The sequence below is a fragment of the Harmonia axyridis genome, chromosome 4, assembly GCF_914767665.1.
Source record: "Harmonia axyridis chromosome 4, icHarAxyr1.1, whole genome shotgun sequence".
In the NCBI taxonomy this organism is placed as follows: Eukaryota; Metazoa; Arthropoda; class Insecta; order Coleoptera; family Coccinellidae; genus Harmonia; species Harmonia axyridis.
The window spans coordinates 21,443,094-21,461,303 of NC_059504.1; the positions used below are offsets into that span (position 1 = coordinate 21,443,094).

General features: G+C 34.0%; 1 protein-coding gene across 4 annotated transcripts in view; it reads left to right on the top strand.

Moving 5' to 3' along the window:
• LOC123677790 (GATA-binding factor A-like) overlaps positions 1 to 18,210 on the top strand; it is a 134,790-nt gene that overhangs the window by 57,482 nt on the left and 59,098 nt on the right. For 2 of the 4 annotated variants that reach the window (XM_045614499.1, XM_045614497.1), the window contains one exon: positions 7,093 to 7,144. The exons of the other annotated variants lie outside the window; for them this stretch is intronic. The gene's annotated coding sequence lies outside the window, so the exon portion shown is untranslated. The remainder of the gene's footprint in view (positions 1 to 7,092; positions 7,145 to 18,210) is intronic. 4 annotated transcript variants of the gene reach the window in all.

Below are 18,210 nucleotides of genomic sequence, written 5' to 3' on the forward strand. Positions count from 1 at the left end.
CACAGTGCAATTATCGCAGTGCTGTTTCGCTTCCTACAATGCAATTATCGTAAGTAATTGCACAAGTGCATCAAAATTACCGATAATTTTGCATGACAGCGTGTTGTCATAAAAACTGCATGAGTTCATTTTCATTTTTGGAGAAAGAGCCCGACACCGAAAGTGGAGGGCTCTTTCTCCAAAAATGAAAATGACCGAATGCAGTTTTTCAAAGAAAACACGCTGGAATGCGAAATTATCCGGTTATTCTGATGCACGAGTGTAATTCGGGGGAATATTTCCCTCCTGTCAAAAATTCTATGTATCTGGAGAACAATTCATTCACTGTCGAGATGCGCATGATGTAGTACGTGATCACATCGCTCCTGATAACTAGAAAAATAGAGATTATCCAAGTGCCAACGAGTCACAAAATTTCAAAGTGTTAATTGTATTTTATATGATATAAATATTTTAATATATAATATAAAAATGGGCCCTAAAACTAACACAGATATTAAAGTAGCAATCAAGGAATCCATTGTAGAATTCTTCAGTGACGATAAATTCATAAACAAACTTCTTATCAAGATCAACGAAAAACTTGATATTTTACAATCTGCAGTCAACGATAACACGGATAAAATTGAGTCGATCAATATGAGGATGGATAACCTTATGCAAGCAGAGAAAGTCAACAATGTATGTGTTTACAATCTGATGGAAATGCAAGAAGAAAACTTAATGGAAAATTTACTTGAAATATTCAACGAAAACATGAAGGTAAAAGTTAACAAATCTGATATTGTGAAATGCTATAGAGTGGGTGTAAAAGGGAAAAATCCACGTCCAGTGATTATTCGATTTGAACGGTATCAAACAAAATTAACAATACTGAAAAATTGCGGACGTTTGAACGGAACAAAAATTGGAATCGCTGAAGATCTAACAAAGAGACGTCTAGAGTTATATCGCTCACTACGACAAAAAAGTGAGGACAAAAAACAAGTATTCACGCGTAATGGAAACATTTATGTTAAAACCGAAAATGGAGTGAAGAGGAAAATTGTAACCTCACAAAAATAATTATCTCCATAAATAGTTTACGTTCTGAAATGTTGAAAATTTTTTTTTTTTTTTTTTGGCCTTCATATGTATTGAATTCTTTTGTTGATTTTTTATTCTTTAGGTTAATGATGGTTGTTAATTACTTTAGAACATAATATAGATTATTTATGATTATGAGCACTTTTTTGAGTTTTTCAAAATGTTAGCTTCATCAGAGAGCATGTGAGGGGTATTTATTTGTTTCCCCTGTCTAATGAACATATTAGAGACACTGGAGCTTGATGAGGTCCCGGGGACCACTATGACTGGGGAGATCGGGGCCGGGGGGGGCTTCGTTGGGGGCATGTCGCGTCTAGGTATAATACATTTCAACATAAGAAGCATTCAAAAAAATTTCAATGAATTATTAGTTTGTCTGGACAAAATAAATTTAGAAAAAATAGATATAATTGTACTCTCAGAAACTTTCAACCTTACTAACATTGAACTATTTTCAATAAATGGCTATGAAATATATTATAATAATTCTGTATTCAATAAGAATGATGGAACAATAGTTTATGTTCGAAAGAATTTGAATCCAAGAGTTAACTATACACAACTGAATCAAACAACTCCTGTTCGTGTAGAAATTATAATAAATGAACTTGCTCTTGGGATAACAGCTATTTACAGACCTCCTTCAACTAATTTGGGTGTATTCATGGAAGAAATGGAAAAATATTTAAGTGAACTAAAGAGGAATAGTGTTGAGATAATTGTAGGAGACATAAACATTGATATTTTGAATGGAAACGATAAAATGTCAAGTCTCTATATGAATATTTTGGGATCGTGTGGTTTTATTTCTTATATAAACAAGCCTACTAGAGTGACAGAAACTACATCAACCTTAATTGATCATATATTTGTCAGAACGCAGATGAATATTAAAAAAAATTTTAGTCTTAATCCTGTTATTTTTAAATGCTCAATGACAGATCATTATCCTGTAGGCTTGGAACTCGATTTTAAGGGAAAAATAAAAAATGAAATGAAAACAAAAGAATTTGTGAAAACCGATGTCAAAAAATTATTAACTTTGCTGAAGGAAGAAAATTGGCTAAAAGTATATGAAAGAAATAATGTTGAGGAATGTTATCAGATATTCAAGTTCACTTTAATGAATCATTTGAGCTCTTGTAGAAGAATAACACGTTTAAATAATAAAAATAAAAAACTAAAACCATGGATTACTCCTGGATTAATAAACAGTATTCGTAAGAGAGATAGGATGAAATTAGACTTAAATAAAAATTACTCAAACGAAATGAAACTTCAATATATAAATTACAGAAATTTTCTTAATAAATTACTAAGACTTACTAAAAATAATTATTACTCTAACAAAATTAAATTAGCAAAAAATGACTCTAAGAAAATTTGGCAAATAATGAATGAGGCGGTCAATGTAACAAAATCACAAAGCAAAACTGAATGCATTATCAACGAAAAAAATGAAATTTTGACCCATTCAACTGACATTGCCGACTCTTTCAATAATTACTTTTCCACTATAGGTGTTGAAATGCAGAATGAAATTAAGAAAACTAAAAAAACATACAAAAATAACATAACTAATCAGAAGACGCTTTTCCTTACACCAGTAAACTCACAAGAACTTATCGAATTAATATCTACTTTGAAGAATGATTCATCGCCTGGGGATGACGGAATTGACGTTAAGCTCATAAAATATATACATACCTATTTAATAGACCCGCTCAAATATATGATTAATCTTATATTTGAGAAAAATGAAATTCCTCAGGACTGGAAATCATCTAGCATTGTACCTGTTCACAAGACCGGCGATAAACAAATTCTACAAAACTATAGGCCCATTGCGCTTATCAATAATTTTGCCAAGATATTCGAAAAATGTTTAAAAAACCGTGTTATGAACTTTCTAGAAACGAATAATACAATTTATAAAAATCAATATGGATTTAGACCAAATTTAAGCACGGAGGACGCTATATTTAACCTAACGAATGAGATAAACACCAACTTGAACGCAAATAAAAAAAATCTGTCAGTTTTTATCGACTTAGCTAAGGCTTTCGATACTGTTCCTCATGACAAATTATTAGAAAAAATGGAATATGTGGGTATAAGGGGAAGTGCAAATCTACTTTTTAAAAATTATTTATCGAATAGGACACAACGAGTCAAAATTGAAAATACTTATAGTCAGGTTAGAAACTCCACAATAGGTATCCCACAGGGTACTGTACTTGGGCCTACACTCTTTCTTATCTACATTAACGATATTGGATCGATTTTAACAAATGGTAAAATAATTGCTTACGCTGATGATACTGTTCTGACATTCACAGGATCCACTTGGCAAGAAGTGTTTGGAAAGGCAGAAGATGGTATTAGAAATTTGTATAGCTGGCTCAACTACAACCTCCTTAGTATAAATATTCTAAAAACTAAATATATTACTTTCTCAATCTCGGCTGTTGACAGACCACAAAACACAATCTTGAAAATTCATGGCGAAGATTGTTCTAATTCTAACTGTTCATGCGAACCTATACAAAATGTCGATAACATTAAATATTTGGGTATTATCTTAGACAAACATCTGAGATGGAATGTTCATTGTAACTATATCAATAAAAAAATGAGATATTTAGTCTATAGACTATATCAACTTAGAGATATTCTCGATAAAAAACTATTAAAGATGGTCTATATGTCATTAGTAGAGTCAATTCTGAGATATTGTTTAGTTATTTGGGGAGGAGGGTTCAATAATTCTTTACAAAACATCTTGATCACTCAAAAATTCATACTGAAAATAATACATAAGAAAAACCGAACATTTCCAACTGACAGATTGTATAAGATAGCTGAGGTGCTGCCACTTAAGGCTCTATATATTCATGCTTGCATAAATTACCTCCCTAAGATACAGCATCTTTTACCAAAGATACCTGCGCACCACACCACCAGATCAGTTTTATTGCGAACCCATCTGTACATTAAGTCACACACTCAACGAATAGTAACATACTTTGCACCTAAGTTTTACGACAAACTTCCTATTAATATAAAATCATTGATTAATAATAAACGACAGTTTAGTATACAAACCAAAAAATACATCCAAAAGAACTATAATACATTTTTAGATATCATGAAACCATAGAATTCAATTAAAGAAGGTCTTTCTCAAACTTCCTACTACTGATCTTTTACGTGTAGTCTAATGGCGGGGCGCTTTTTCGCCTGGCTGTCTGGGGCGGTTTCCGGGCTCCTCATCTGCTCCATTCAGATTTATGCATCTGTATTATATTATGTGGTGAATGATTCACGACACAGACATGATTTCTTTCATTTCTAGTGTGGGTCATTTTACCGATGATACACTCGTTTGATTTGTTTTTTTTTTTTGTATGGTTAGGTTGAAGATGAAGACTCGTTGTACGAGTGTATGTGGTGTTAATTGTTTGTAACATTTTATGGTGAATAAATTGAATTGAATTAAATTGAATTGAACAATTATCGAAAATTACAGCGATAATTGCATTGTAGGAAGCGAAACTGCACTGCGATAATTGTTCTGTTCATAGATGCATAGTTTCTATGCATCGTACACAGTTCGAATCTATGGCAATTCCATTCTAAATCAGTTTGACACGTAATGTAACAGTTTATTCGGGAAATATTCGTAGGTAATTGCACAAGTGCATCAAAATTACCGATAATTTTGCATGACAGCGTGTTGTCATAAAAACTGCATAAGTTCATTTTCATTTTTGGAGAAAGAGCCCGACACCGAAGGTGGAGGGCTCTTTCTCCAAAAATGAAAATGACCGAATGCAGTTTTTCAAGGAAAACACGCTGGAATGCGAAATTATCCGGTCATTTTGATGCACGAGTGTAATTCGGGGGAATATTTCCCGAATAAACTGTTACATCACTTGTCAAACTGATGTAGAATGGAATTGCCATAGATTCGAATTATGTAAGATGCATAGAAACTATGCATCTATGAACAGAACAATTATCGCAGTGCAGTTTCGCTTCCTACAATGCAATTATCGCTGTAATTTTCGATAATTGTTCTCCAAATACATAGAATTTTTGACAGGAGGGAAATATTCGCTGTAATTTTCGATAATTGTTCTCCATATACATAGAATTTTTGACAGGAGGGAAATATTCGCTGTAATTTTCGATAATTGTTCTCCATATACATAGAAATTTCGACAGAAGGGAAATATTCGCTGTAATTTTCGATAATTGTTCTCCATATACATAGAATTTTTGACAGGAGGGAAATATTCATCAAAATCGGACTGCTAGAAAGTGAAAAATTGAAATATCGGTTATTTCATGTTTATTTTAAACATTTTTGCTTTTTTAAGTATACCCTGTTGATGCACAACAGGGTATACTCAAAAAAGCAAAAGCTCCAGAACAAGATGAACAAGCTACGAGCAATCAAAATAGTGCTTCATCTTGTTCTTGAGTGTCATTTACTCCACGGGGGTAAATCATCTATTCTGTGAGGGTGGCGAGAACCTTTTAAGAGTTTTAAGTAATACCCAATCGAATAATATAACATGGTATTTCCATATCTCCTGTTCTGCTTGTTTGATTTTTATTAAAATTAAAATTTATTTTAAACATTTTTGCTTTTTTGTTACCCTGTTGTGCATCAACAGGGTATACTCAAAAAAGCAAAAATGTTTAAAATAAATTTTAATTTTAATAAAAATCAAACAAGCAGAACAGGAGATATGGAAATACCATGTTATATTATTCGATTGGGTATTACTTAAAACTCTTAAAAGGTTCTCGCCACCCTCACAGAATAGCTGATTTACCCCCGTGGAGTAAATGACACTCAAGAACAAGATGAAGCACTATTTTGATTGCTCGTAGCTTGTTCATCTTGTTCTGGAGCTTTTGCTCCAGAGACCAAGTCAGAGCCTTTCTCCAAATTTTATTGATTTAAGATTATTTATGAAGAAATTACCTACTATAGGTAAATCAGTGTATAGCATTTTCGCAGATTTTCAAATTTAGAAGTCTGTCGATATAAACCCAGAAATAAATGGGCATCGTAGAGAAAAGAGACAACTTGACGGATCGCGTCCAAGAAAAGGTAAACGAACGACTGGTCCGTCTCCCACATAAAAAAATCGATATTCGGAAAGTCTCCAAAAAGGCCGTAAAACCGATCGAGGAACCCCATTACCCAATAAACAAATTACGTCCCAATGAATCTACCTGGCGTCAAGCTCTGGTCCGTCGATCGACTATTTTATTTTTATTGGGTCCTGATGTGAAAATGATGTCATCTGAAGAGGATGTGTGTGAGTGTGTTGTTCCATTAGTCCTTATAGCGTGTGTGTGTGTGTGTCGGCACATCTCCAGCCCCGGACAGGGTCCGTGTTTCGTCTGTCTGTCTGTCTGTCTGCGGATTCGGAGGCGCCAACTGGATCAACCGCCTCAATTAATACCTAAAACAACGGGCCCGGATTCTTACCGGCTATAAACTGGCTTTATATGAACATTGCTATTGGGCGTCAGGGCCGGAGCGAGTAATTTTGGCGCCTGAAGCAAATACTTGCAAATACTTTTTCGGCGCCCCTGCTGAAAAAGCATCAATAACAATATGACCATCCTTATAACAACTTCCACTTGTTGACTTGAACTGTAGGCATTACTCAAAAACAAATTAAATAAGTGGGTTTAGCAATGAGTAAACATTGCTTGTGGTGCTATAGATTTGATATTTGCCTGTAAACTTCTCCCGACGCGACGTTAAACTAGCTCCGTCATATGTTTGAGCCACTAATTTTGAAGACAGATTTCCTAATTTGGCAGATTAAAATTAAAATAAATTTTCAGCAAATCGCTCAGAACTTACATCATAAAATCAGATAAATATCTCAACAAGTTGGTCATTAAGTAATGAATGATGTAAAATTGTAGTTGAAATAAATATTAATAAAATATTCGATCAATACTTGTTATTTCCAGAATTCATTTGGCGAGGCACTGCTTCATCTACCTCATAGGACAAGCTGCCACTGTAAGTACTATATCTGATTTTCACAACCACACGACATTGCGTACGATCGAATAATGATTACCTATCACATCACAAGATATAAAGGGAGGTAAGGCATACAAATTTTCAGTATTGCTTCGAAAACTAATTGGGATTATAAACATGTATTCCGCTGAAAACATTTGGGATTTAATAGTAACTCTGATTTCGAATGCAAAATCGTAGGAATTTTTCATATGTTGAATGTCTAAACATCGACTTCCAAATAATTCGAAACAGAAGTTGTTTTTTGTCTTTGTGAAATTCATGATGATTTTATCACTCTTTCAAAGAGGGTAATAGGGAATTCTCTTTATATTGGTTGGGCTGCCATGTGATATTTATTTTACAGGCGGCTTAATAAAGGCGGTTTAAAGATTTTTGATTGTTTCGGTCTCTAATTGATGGAAATTCGTCTTAGTATCATTAAAAAGTAATACACTTTACTTCCGCTTATATTTATTGATTACACAAAAAATTATTTCGTCAATTTACATTATGAATTCTTCAGGTGAGTATGGTAACTAACTACTCTTATAATATCGGTCTCCCTAAATACAAATTGAACAACAAAAAAGAAGAAAGTTTGGAGACTTTTTTTGCAGGGAATATAGACAAATGCAAAAAGGAACAACCTTATGTTCAAGAATCAAGGATGAAATATGAAAAGGCGGCTAGCAACCTGGCCCGAATTCCCGCTCCTCAAATAGAAGCCCCTGAAACGGTCGCTTCACCGTTTCACTCCTAACGCCGGTCCTGTCTGGCGTTGAGGTTTGGGAATGGTGACGCTTTTAGGACCTCTCGTCTTCACCTCTCTAGCGGCTCGCTAATGGTGCATTGGAATCGCTGGAGGAATGAAGAAACGCGAACTTTGCGCGAAGGCTCATTATGTCAACGAATAATTCAATCATCGGCCATCGGAACAATTTTTAACGCAATTTTAGCACCACTGAGAGAATGCATAGCACAAAAACTCAACAATGCAATCGAATCAAAAATTGTTAGTGAGAAAATTAGGTATTTACGGCTTGACTTGACTTTCAAGCTACTTGACTTGATTCAAGTCAAGCTCAAGTCAGGTAGTAGTTTTTCAATCTCAAGTCAAGTATTTATTTATCATGTACTTGAATCATATCAAGCTATTTAAGTTATTGTGTAGTGTCACATCAATTCAAAAATGATGAAATGAGATGAAACCTTCCAAAAAACACTTTTATTTATTAAACTTATTATATAAAAGAACCAAAAATATCAAATTTTTTTTAAATGAAATCATAAATTAAATCACTATCTACCTAGAATAAAATTATCCTGGTGTAAACTTTGCGTTATTGCTCTGAACCTGATCGATATAATAGGTTAGAAATCCCATTTCGGTCCATTTTTCGATACCAAGGATCATTAAAAGATATGGGAGATTCTTTAAAATGTCAAATAATTCCTTCTGAACAGGAACGACATAATTTACATGTCCTGTCCGAAGTAATGAACATTAGTATCGATATTATTATGGAACTCGTTCTTTGGTCAGCAACTTTCAACTAATTTAATACCGTTAGGTATGACTCTTAGTCGATATTTTTCCAATGCCTTTTTCGATCATGATGCTTATGTTACGTTTTTCGTTCCTTTTTCGAGCCTTTTTCACAATCATAATGTTTTCAGCATAGAAAATAGCATAGTTTATTAGGTAAAAAATAAACTTTTTTTTTCTTCTTCTTCTAGACGTTCACTGTGTTTTCAATTCTCGACTTTAGCGAGATATCTCAATGGTGAATAAATCAATTTTTCCAAACTTTTTCCAATTTCAAAAATCCATAAAAGAAGGATGTCAAATGTGACAACTTTGACTGATACCGTGTATCAGTAGCTGAATTTATGTTCTTCTTGGAAATGGATACAATGATTTTAAATTCGAAATATAAAGTGATATTTTTAACCTGAACACTTCAGATGAGGAATAATGAGTTCAGTCCTAAAATCAAGGGCGTAGAAATGGGGGGGGGGGGGGTATACTGGGGGTAATTATACTGGAGTTATCAAAGAACTGAACTGAGTTATTCGCATCGAGAATTGTCTGTGCTGGGTTTTACAATTTAATGTGTTTTATTCAAATTACAATTTATTTGTGAAGACATCAGTTTTTAATTTACTATGCAGGGTATTCTCAAATTGGAGATATAAACGAAAATGACAGATTCGTCCCATCATTTTACGAAAAAAAGTTCTGTATAACATGAGCCCGCAAACACTTTGTTTTCGAGATACAGGGTGTTAAAGATTGATTTTTTTTGTTATTTTTTTATCATAGCACCTGTTCTTCACAAGATATTTATTTCAAATTTGGCGTATATATTTCAATTTAAAGTTATCATCATGTGATAACTAATTGATAATGTGATAATAATTTTGAATGCAAATCTACAGGGTGATATTTTTGCTGAGTGCCCTCTTCTTTCCTCCAGAACTTTTTAAAAAGGAACTCTGGTCCAGTACTACACTTTTTGGTTTCTTGTAGTATTGACATATCTGTTATCGATTTCAAGAAAAAATTCCAAACAGCTCTCTAGTATTTCTCAGGAAAATCCAAATTATTCTTAAAATTCAGTTAGGAGGCTGTAATGAATAAATCAATTATTTGGGTACTTATCTACCCAAACTGTAGAGTACTCCTTCGTACCTCCAATTCAGGAACACAATCGAATCGGTAATCAAAAAATGGTACCATTTTGAATGATTTTGTTCAAACTTGGTTATCAAACCTCTTTTTGTCACATTGAAGATATGAGTGAACGTAGTCGTCAAATTTTTTTTTCGATTACCAAGGATAAAACCTAATACCCTGTTTTTTAAATGAGAATGCCCAATTTTTATATCATACTTATAAGTTCTATGAAATTCAGAGAACCCCACTTGTCATCATTCATCTGAGACTTTTTGACGTAGGCCAATTTTTTCGAAAAATTTCATGGTTATAATTGTTTTAACTAAAGATCATATCTTGAAAACCGTTCGATATATAGGTAATTGTACGATTTATTTTTTATTGAATACAAAAAATATTTCGATTCTACTGCAAATTTTCGGATCACTCTATAGATGGTCCGAAGCTCCCTGCAAATTTTTGAAAATGACCTGGGCGTGCCATTTTTTCAAATGGTACGCCCTGAAAATGAGAAAAGCACTTTCGTGATTTCAGAATCTTACAAGCGCTTGTTGTTCAAATTCGTATTTTTGAAATTATTTCACGAATTTGATTTTTGCTACAAATTCCCCTGAAACAAGCACGCAAAAATTCATTTAACACATTAGAAATCCAAAGTCTTGAAGTGAAAATGATACGACAGAAGCTATCTCATATTCATACCTATTAGATTCCAGTAAGAGTTCAATATCCTTGAATAAGTCGAATAATTCAAACTATTTCTGAATTCGAAGGAATGTTAACGAAAAAATGTGTTCACACTCTCTACTGTATACATTTGTAACCACAACGCTAATTGATGTTAATATATGGTAATAAAAAACAAAATATATGATATTATTGAAAGCGGGTATGACTCGATTAGGAGATTATTAGATACAATGTTGATAATGTTACATATTAGGTATGAAATATTACTTTCGAACCACTTTTTGATCTAATTAAAATAATTAATTCGATATTTATCCGAGAGTTAACGTCGATTGCTGCCTGAGATGTCCAATTTACGGTTAAGAATATACTCGTACAAAGAATGACAATTCAGGAAAAAATATACCTGTATTGCTTTCAACAACATTCTTGCTTACCAAAAAAATTTCAATAATAAAGCTTACCAGTAACGATTTTTACACAATTTATTACAATACTCAAATTTTAACTTTCATCTACTCATTTATTTAATTTTGTGCTTAGAAGGATGAACACCAGACAGGGCCGCCGCAAGGACCGGCAAATCGGAGATTTTGCCGGGGCGCCAAATTTTAGGGGCGCAGACAGTTAATAAAACATCTTGGTAAAAATACCACACTTTTCAGTATAAAATAATAAAATTACCAAGAGCAATTTCTTTTAAAAGAATATTCATATTCATATCTTACAGAATAAACCATATTATTATTATTATTATTATAACTATAGTTATGAAAATACAAATAGGTACTAAAATGCACCTTTAAGAAGTACGTCGTCTTTTTGCTGAAGAATCATAGAGCTTCGTACTTTCAAACAATGCAAGACGGTTTCTGACGTAATCGACAAAACATCCTTTGATAAATTCGACAAGGTGAGTTGAAATATACGATTTCATAAGAAATTGAAACGATGCCTTAGAGGAATAACAAAGGGTCCTTCAAAAAAAATTAGATAAATCAGGCAAAGCAGGGCGGCAAAATATAATTTCGCCGCCCTGCTTTGCCTGATTTATCTAATTTTTTTTGAAGGACCCTTTGTTATTCCTCTAAGGCATCGTTTCAATTTCTTATGAAATCGTATATTTCAACTCACCTTGTCGAATTTATCAAAGGATGTTTTGTCGATTACGTCAGAAACCGTCTTGCATTGTTTGAAAGTACGAAGCTCTATGATTCTTCAGCAAAAAGACGACGTACTTCTTAAAGGTGCATTTTAGTACCTATTTGTATTTTCATAACTATAGTTATAATAATAATAATAATAATATGGTTTATTCTGTAAGATATGAATATGAATATTCTTTTAAAAGAAATTGCTCTTGGTAATTTTATTATTTTATACTGAAAAGTGTGGTATTTTTACCAAGATGTTTTATTAACTGTTACTGATATCCTGATATCAGATAACAATAAAAAAAAGTTTTTTACAACAACGTTTACTAAAAACGTTCGCGGAAAAGAGGTTTTAATGACAACTTTGAATACTGAGAGTTCCTAAAATGGAGTTACGAAAGAAAATGAGGAATTCCTTGGATAATTTTGCGAATAAAAAGTCCCATAAATATGAGCCCGCAAACGCTTTGTTTTCGAGATACAGGGTGTTTCTTGTAGTGTCGTACTTTTTATTACGGGTAAGTGTATACCGATAACGAATGCAAAAATCTCAGATGGCAAATAAGGGGCATTGCCGACAAAGCGGGATGAAGGAAAATAATAAACCTCGGACATAGACGTACTCGTTGTGCAATAGAAGTATTCATCTTGAAGGCGATAATAAACTCATAAGCCGTAAAAGGGCTTGGTTTTTTACTGCCGTGTCGATTTCAAAGGAAAGTAAAATGATTATTGCTTCATTTTATGGAAAAATTTTCGTTTTTGCGAGAATTTCGAAATTTTATATTTTGGAAATCTTGGGGAGGGGTAATTTCCCCCAGTACCCCCCATTTCTACGCCCTTGTCTATTGTTAACTTGAATTGAATTATCATTATCTAAAACATAAACTATAAAAACTACTTCAAAAGATATCAAACCTAAACTGAATAATTGAACTTATCGAAAGTTCAAAGATCTATTTCCTCTTCTTGGAGAGGAATCTCTATGGAATGGGACATGTTCGCTGTTACTATACCATCCGAACTGAAGTATTTCCAATACCTCCTTAATTGCGTACAGTTTTTAATGGAACAGGCCCGAGATAAAGGAACATAAGAAGTTACGTAGTGGCTTGAGTCCTCCGAGTCATACATCTGCTGTCACAATCTTGTCTAGACCCAATTATTGCTACTGACAATCCTTTTCCATTAGACATTCCCAGGACCGAGGACTAAATTTACAGATTTTTCGTCTGTACCAAGTTTGGGTTTCTGATTCAGATATCGACAGTGGTTGGCACCACTGATAACAATCTAGGCGTCTCCGTACAGTAGTATTATTTGTCTATTATACAGGGTCAGTCGTACTCGATCGGTCGATAACTCCTGAAAATTGTGGGATAGGAGAAGTTCATGATCTTCTTATAAACACCCTTACATTTTTCGTCCAATCCGCGAATAGGTTTATAATACTACGTATTTGCAGAATCAAAAATAATAAAGGTTTTTTTCGAAAGAAATCCTTCTGCAAAAATATCAAAAAAATTTTAGTCTTCATCGTCACCATTTTTTCAAAAAGAATCCCATTAACTCATGAACCTTCGAGTTTATTCCCAAGGTATGTCGTCAAAAAAGCTATCTAATGATGCAATAATATACTGGGTGTTCCATTTGAAATAAGGAAGTAGTAGTCTGTTTCCGGTATAACCGGGAGTTGTAGAGATCCGCAAATATTTTAGGGAGGAGGATCATTGTCTCAAACCCTACTATGCAAATTTTCAGCTCAAAATTACGATAAGCTTTCCATAAACGTCTAATAGGCCATCCCGATGACTCACCCTGTATTGCCAGCCCCTGTTCAAAACATGAAATGCGAAGCATTTTGAAAATAATTCATTTAGGCACAAATTGTCTAGACAAGAAGTGAAGACTACTACGAGGCTATAAGAGAGGCAAAAAATGCAGGGCACGCCATTTGAAAAAATGGACTTAATGAACATTTTTTTTCAAATAGCAGTGACTTTCGAACCACCTGTAGAGTGATCTTGAACTTCAAAATTGTACAATTACCTCGAACGGTTTTCAAGATATGATCTTCAGTTTAAACCATTAAAACCAGGAAATTTTTCGAAAAAAGTGGCCTACGCCAAAAGCACCACAGATAAATTATGACAAGTGGGGTATTTCTGAATCAGAATTTCATGGAGATTATAAATATGATATGAATTATTGGCAAACCCATTCAAAAAACAAGGTGGTATCGCGTTTTACCACTTTCGGATCATTCTGTAGACTCAAAAATTATTTAAGCTTATGCGCTGAGTGCTGTCGATTCCATCAAAATTTGAATCATTCTTCTAGCACAAAATTTACCGGAATTATCTACCGATCGAACATTATTGACTGCCCTGTATATAAAATAATTTCTCAAATGTTCATACTGAATTTCAGGAGGATCATGAGAATGTAAAAGTCCTAGACATTAGGTCAGGCGACCTAGTTGACCACCTGTTGGGACTTCAGAAAAATATCAAGTATTTTATAGTTTTGGAATGGTAATTTTAAGCTTAATCGGAATATGTAGAAATATACTAGGTGTCCTATTTGAAAAAAAAAAAATTTTCATATCAATATCTCATAAATATCAGTTTGCTGAAAATTCAATCAACGTCATTGAATTCTCAACATTTTCGACAAACACCTGGCAACTAGGTATGTAACGGTGATAGCTATTAAGTTGCAGTTTTCGTCAATGAGTTTCTCATGAATTTGGTCCACAGACACCGGTTTTCTTCTATCTAGTATAGAAATAGGACTTCTCAAAAGTTTCCAATTTGGCCCACCCAGTACACTCATTATTATTATTATTAGAACTCTTTATTGCATAAAAGGTTGTACAATAGTTTGTTAAAAAAAAAAGTGCAAAAGGCGAGCATATCGCAAAGCGATATGACTCATCGATTATGAACCACAATAATGAATTACTTATCCAAAACTCAATGAATATATTTTCGTAGAATCACCGCATTCCCTTGATAAAATACCTGCAGACAGTGCAGACTCTTCTAGTTCCAAACCTCAAATTATCACCTCGAAGCTACCACTTTCAGTCGATAGACGACATTGAAGAAAATTTCGAGAATTTTTTTAATCTTAATACTCTCCGTCCATTCTATTGAACTTTCTAATCTCAATTTCGCAACTGTATCGATATTATCCCAATTCGAAAATCTTCTTCTAACCGCCACTTCCTCCTCTAACCTCAAAATCTACCACCCATACTGAGGGAGATACTGTCCCAGTGAAAAATAATTACCAGCATTTTGTTATATCGCCCGCAACTGAAATGATAAACAACAGTGTAAGTTAATGCGTAGGCCAAGTTTTCGATTAGATATGAAAACTTTATCGCATGTAGAATGTATTCCTAGTGACACTAATTGTTACGATAACTTATCGCTTATTTCCTCCGAACTGTACAATCGGGTTCAATGTGGATTGTTCTTGGCGCAAACTGAAGAAAATGACAACGGGAAAGCTGGAATTATTATTCAGAAATACCCTAGGAAATACCTGCGACGGATCAGAAAAGGTGTATAAGGCCAATTGAAAAGTACCCGGTCTCATGCGCAGATAGCAGTGCTAGTATTAAATCCATATGATTTTTAGTTAGTATCAACCTTCAAACGATACGTGTCAAAATTTGAAAGCAGTCCGACCATTAGTTTGTGAGATATTACGCTGTGAGTGTAGCTACTTTTGTTATTTGAAAAAAGATGGAAATAAAAGAATTTCTTATGCTGATACACTATTGCTTTTTGAAGATAAAAAATACAGTTGAAGCAAAATCTTGTCTTGATGAAGAGTTTCCGGAGACTGCACCAGGAAAATCAACCATCATTGATTGGTATGCTAAGTTTAAACGTGGTGAAATGAGAATCAAAGCCGCCGAACGCAGTGGGCGCACAAAAGCGGCTGACACCAACGAAAAAATCAAAAAAGTTCACAAAATGATTTTGAATGAGCGTAAGGTGAAGTTGATCGAGATAGCAGACATTGTGAAGATATCATCTGAAGGTGTACATCATATCATTCACGAATACATGAGAAAGCTGTGTGCAAAATGCTTGCCGCAAGAGCTTACAATCAAGAGCAACAACGTGTTAATGATTTTGAGCAGTGTTTGAAGCTGTTTGAGTGCAATAAACCTGAAGTTTTGCGTCGATATGTGACAATTCATGAAAAATGACTCCATAATTTCACTCCGGAGTCCAGTCGACAGTAAGCTGAGTGGACTGCATACGATGAACCGAATCCAAAGCGAGTAAAAACACAACAGTCAGCTGGCAACAGCGATTATTATATAGCGTTTAATCGTTAAAACGATTGAATCGTTGAAAAACGGCCCCATTTGAAGTAATGCGTCGTGTCACAAATCAATGAAAACAATTGCATGAATTGGGCTTCGAATTGCTTCCGCATCCACCGTATTCGCCAGATCTGGCCCCCAGCGACATTTTCCTGTTCTCAGACCTCAAAAGAAGGCTCGCTGGAAAGGAATTTAGCGCCAATGAAGAAGTAATCGCCGAAACTAAGACCTATTTCGAAGCGAAAGGCAAATCGTACTACAAAAATGGTATCGAAAAGTTGGAAGATCGCTGTAATCGATGTATCGCCCTCGAAGGCAACTATGTTGAATAATAAAATCGAATTTTACCAAAGAAATGTGTGTTACTATGGAAGACCGGAGACTTTTCAATTGGCCTTTCTACTCTCCTGCAGAAAATTACGGAATGTGTACAACTCGCCAGCTATAGAAGTGTCTATTTAAGCACTGTGCAGCCTAAAACCTTGACATTTTGAACAAAACTAAATAAAATTACTAGAAACAATACGAAACAAAACCCTAAGAGAAGACATAAGAAACGAAGAAATCAGAATAAAATCCGAAAACCCACAACTATATTAAAACATTGGCAAAAAGAGCATTCGACAAAGTCGAATCACATGAAAACAAAGGCTTGACAAAAGCATTGGAATATGACAGCAAATAAGGCAGAAAATTAAAACGCCTGAAAACCATGCTCTAAAAGTAATATAAGCAAGCGTCATCTTCGCAAACTGAAAAATGTAAATCATCCCGGAATATCAAAGTCGAAGCTAGCAGAAAAAGAACATAAAGTTCTAAAACTACAAATACACAATGAAACAGGAAACTGGAATAGGAAACCTGTGCGATTTACTTTACCGTAAACAGAGAGCACGATCAACAACCAATACGGTATCTGTAAAAAAGTATATCGCACGGCGAATAACCAATAAGATAAAATCTTTTGAAGTTACGTAATCATGTCATAACATTCCACCAGTTTTTGGATTTGCCTAAGTTTTTATGCAAATGATTGCGTTCGTAGAAAAAGTATAGTACACAACTCGACTTGTAGGACAATTACGCACTTCTAGAAGTGCGAAAGTTGCATATTGCCAATATTTACTTATCTTAGTCTTTAAACATTGTTAAGACATGAGTAGAGACCTTTCAGGATTACCATTCATTCTCTGAGTGAAACGTATAAATTACTCTCAAACCTCGAACATCCACTAAAAAAGTCAAATAAAAGCGGTTGTGTCAGACATCTAATGGGTAAGGTTACGGTTGAGGTAGAGCAACCTTCTTCGAATATCTATACGATTTCCAAGAATTCCTAAGTAGACCTTTTTTTATTGACGGTAGTCCCAGGTCTGCGCTTCATAGGTCGTTGGTTCGAAGTTGGATAAAAAGTTCAAAATTGGTCGTGAAGTTCACAGAAAACGTCGAAATTGTTAAAAGGCCCAAAATTTTGTTATAGATATTTTGCTTTTGCAGAAAGAGCGGAAGAAGGAGAGTTTTCTTGAAACGTAATAATCGAAACACAGTGACCAAATAGTTAATTTGAGAAGCAACTATAATAAGAGGGGTATGACTTGGAAACCCACAACAATCTTTCATGGGGGCCATAATTATTGTTCTAATGTGAAAACAAATTCAGTGAGTTGAAAGAAGACGGATATTGAATTGGGAATATTTATAGTTTGAACAACCCATACACCGAAAGGTATCAAATGGGATACAGATTATATATATATATAGTTTGAACAATACCTACTAGTTTATTTTCAATCCCAAATTCAAGATGAATCCAGTAGTATAGTTGACTATAACATGAAGAATGTAATTCTGTAACAAAATGATCAATGACAGAAGTTCAGGTAATAATTACAGTTTTTGTTGCTTAAAAAAATTTTAATTACAGTACATACATTAAATGGATATTTCGGAAATTACTACAGTTTAGGTGTAAGTACACATTATAAAACCAATTTAATCGCAAGTGGAGTCCAACTTATCCATCATCAGTTGAACACATAGTCATAACATTCTTTTGATTCATATGCACATTTTCATTCTGATGGCTCCAGAAATATTGAACAAATCAATAATCCATATTATATAATCACACAAATGTTTTTTCATTCAATAGAGGAATTTCTTTCAAAAACACAGTAGGTACCTTGTTTTG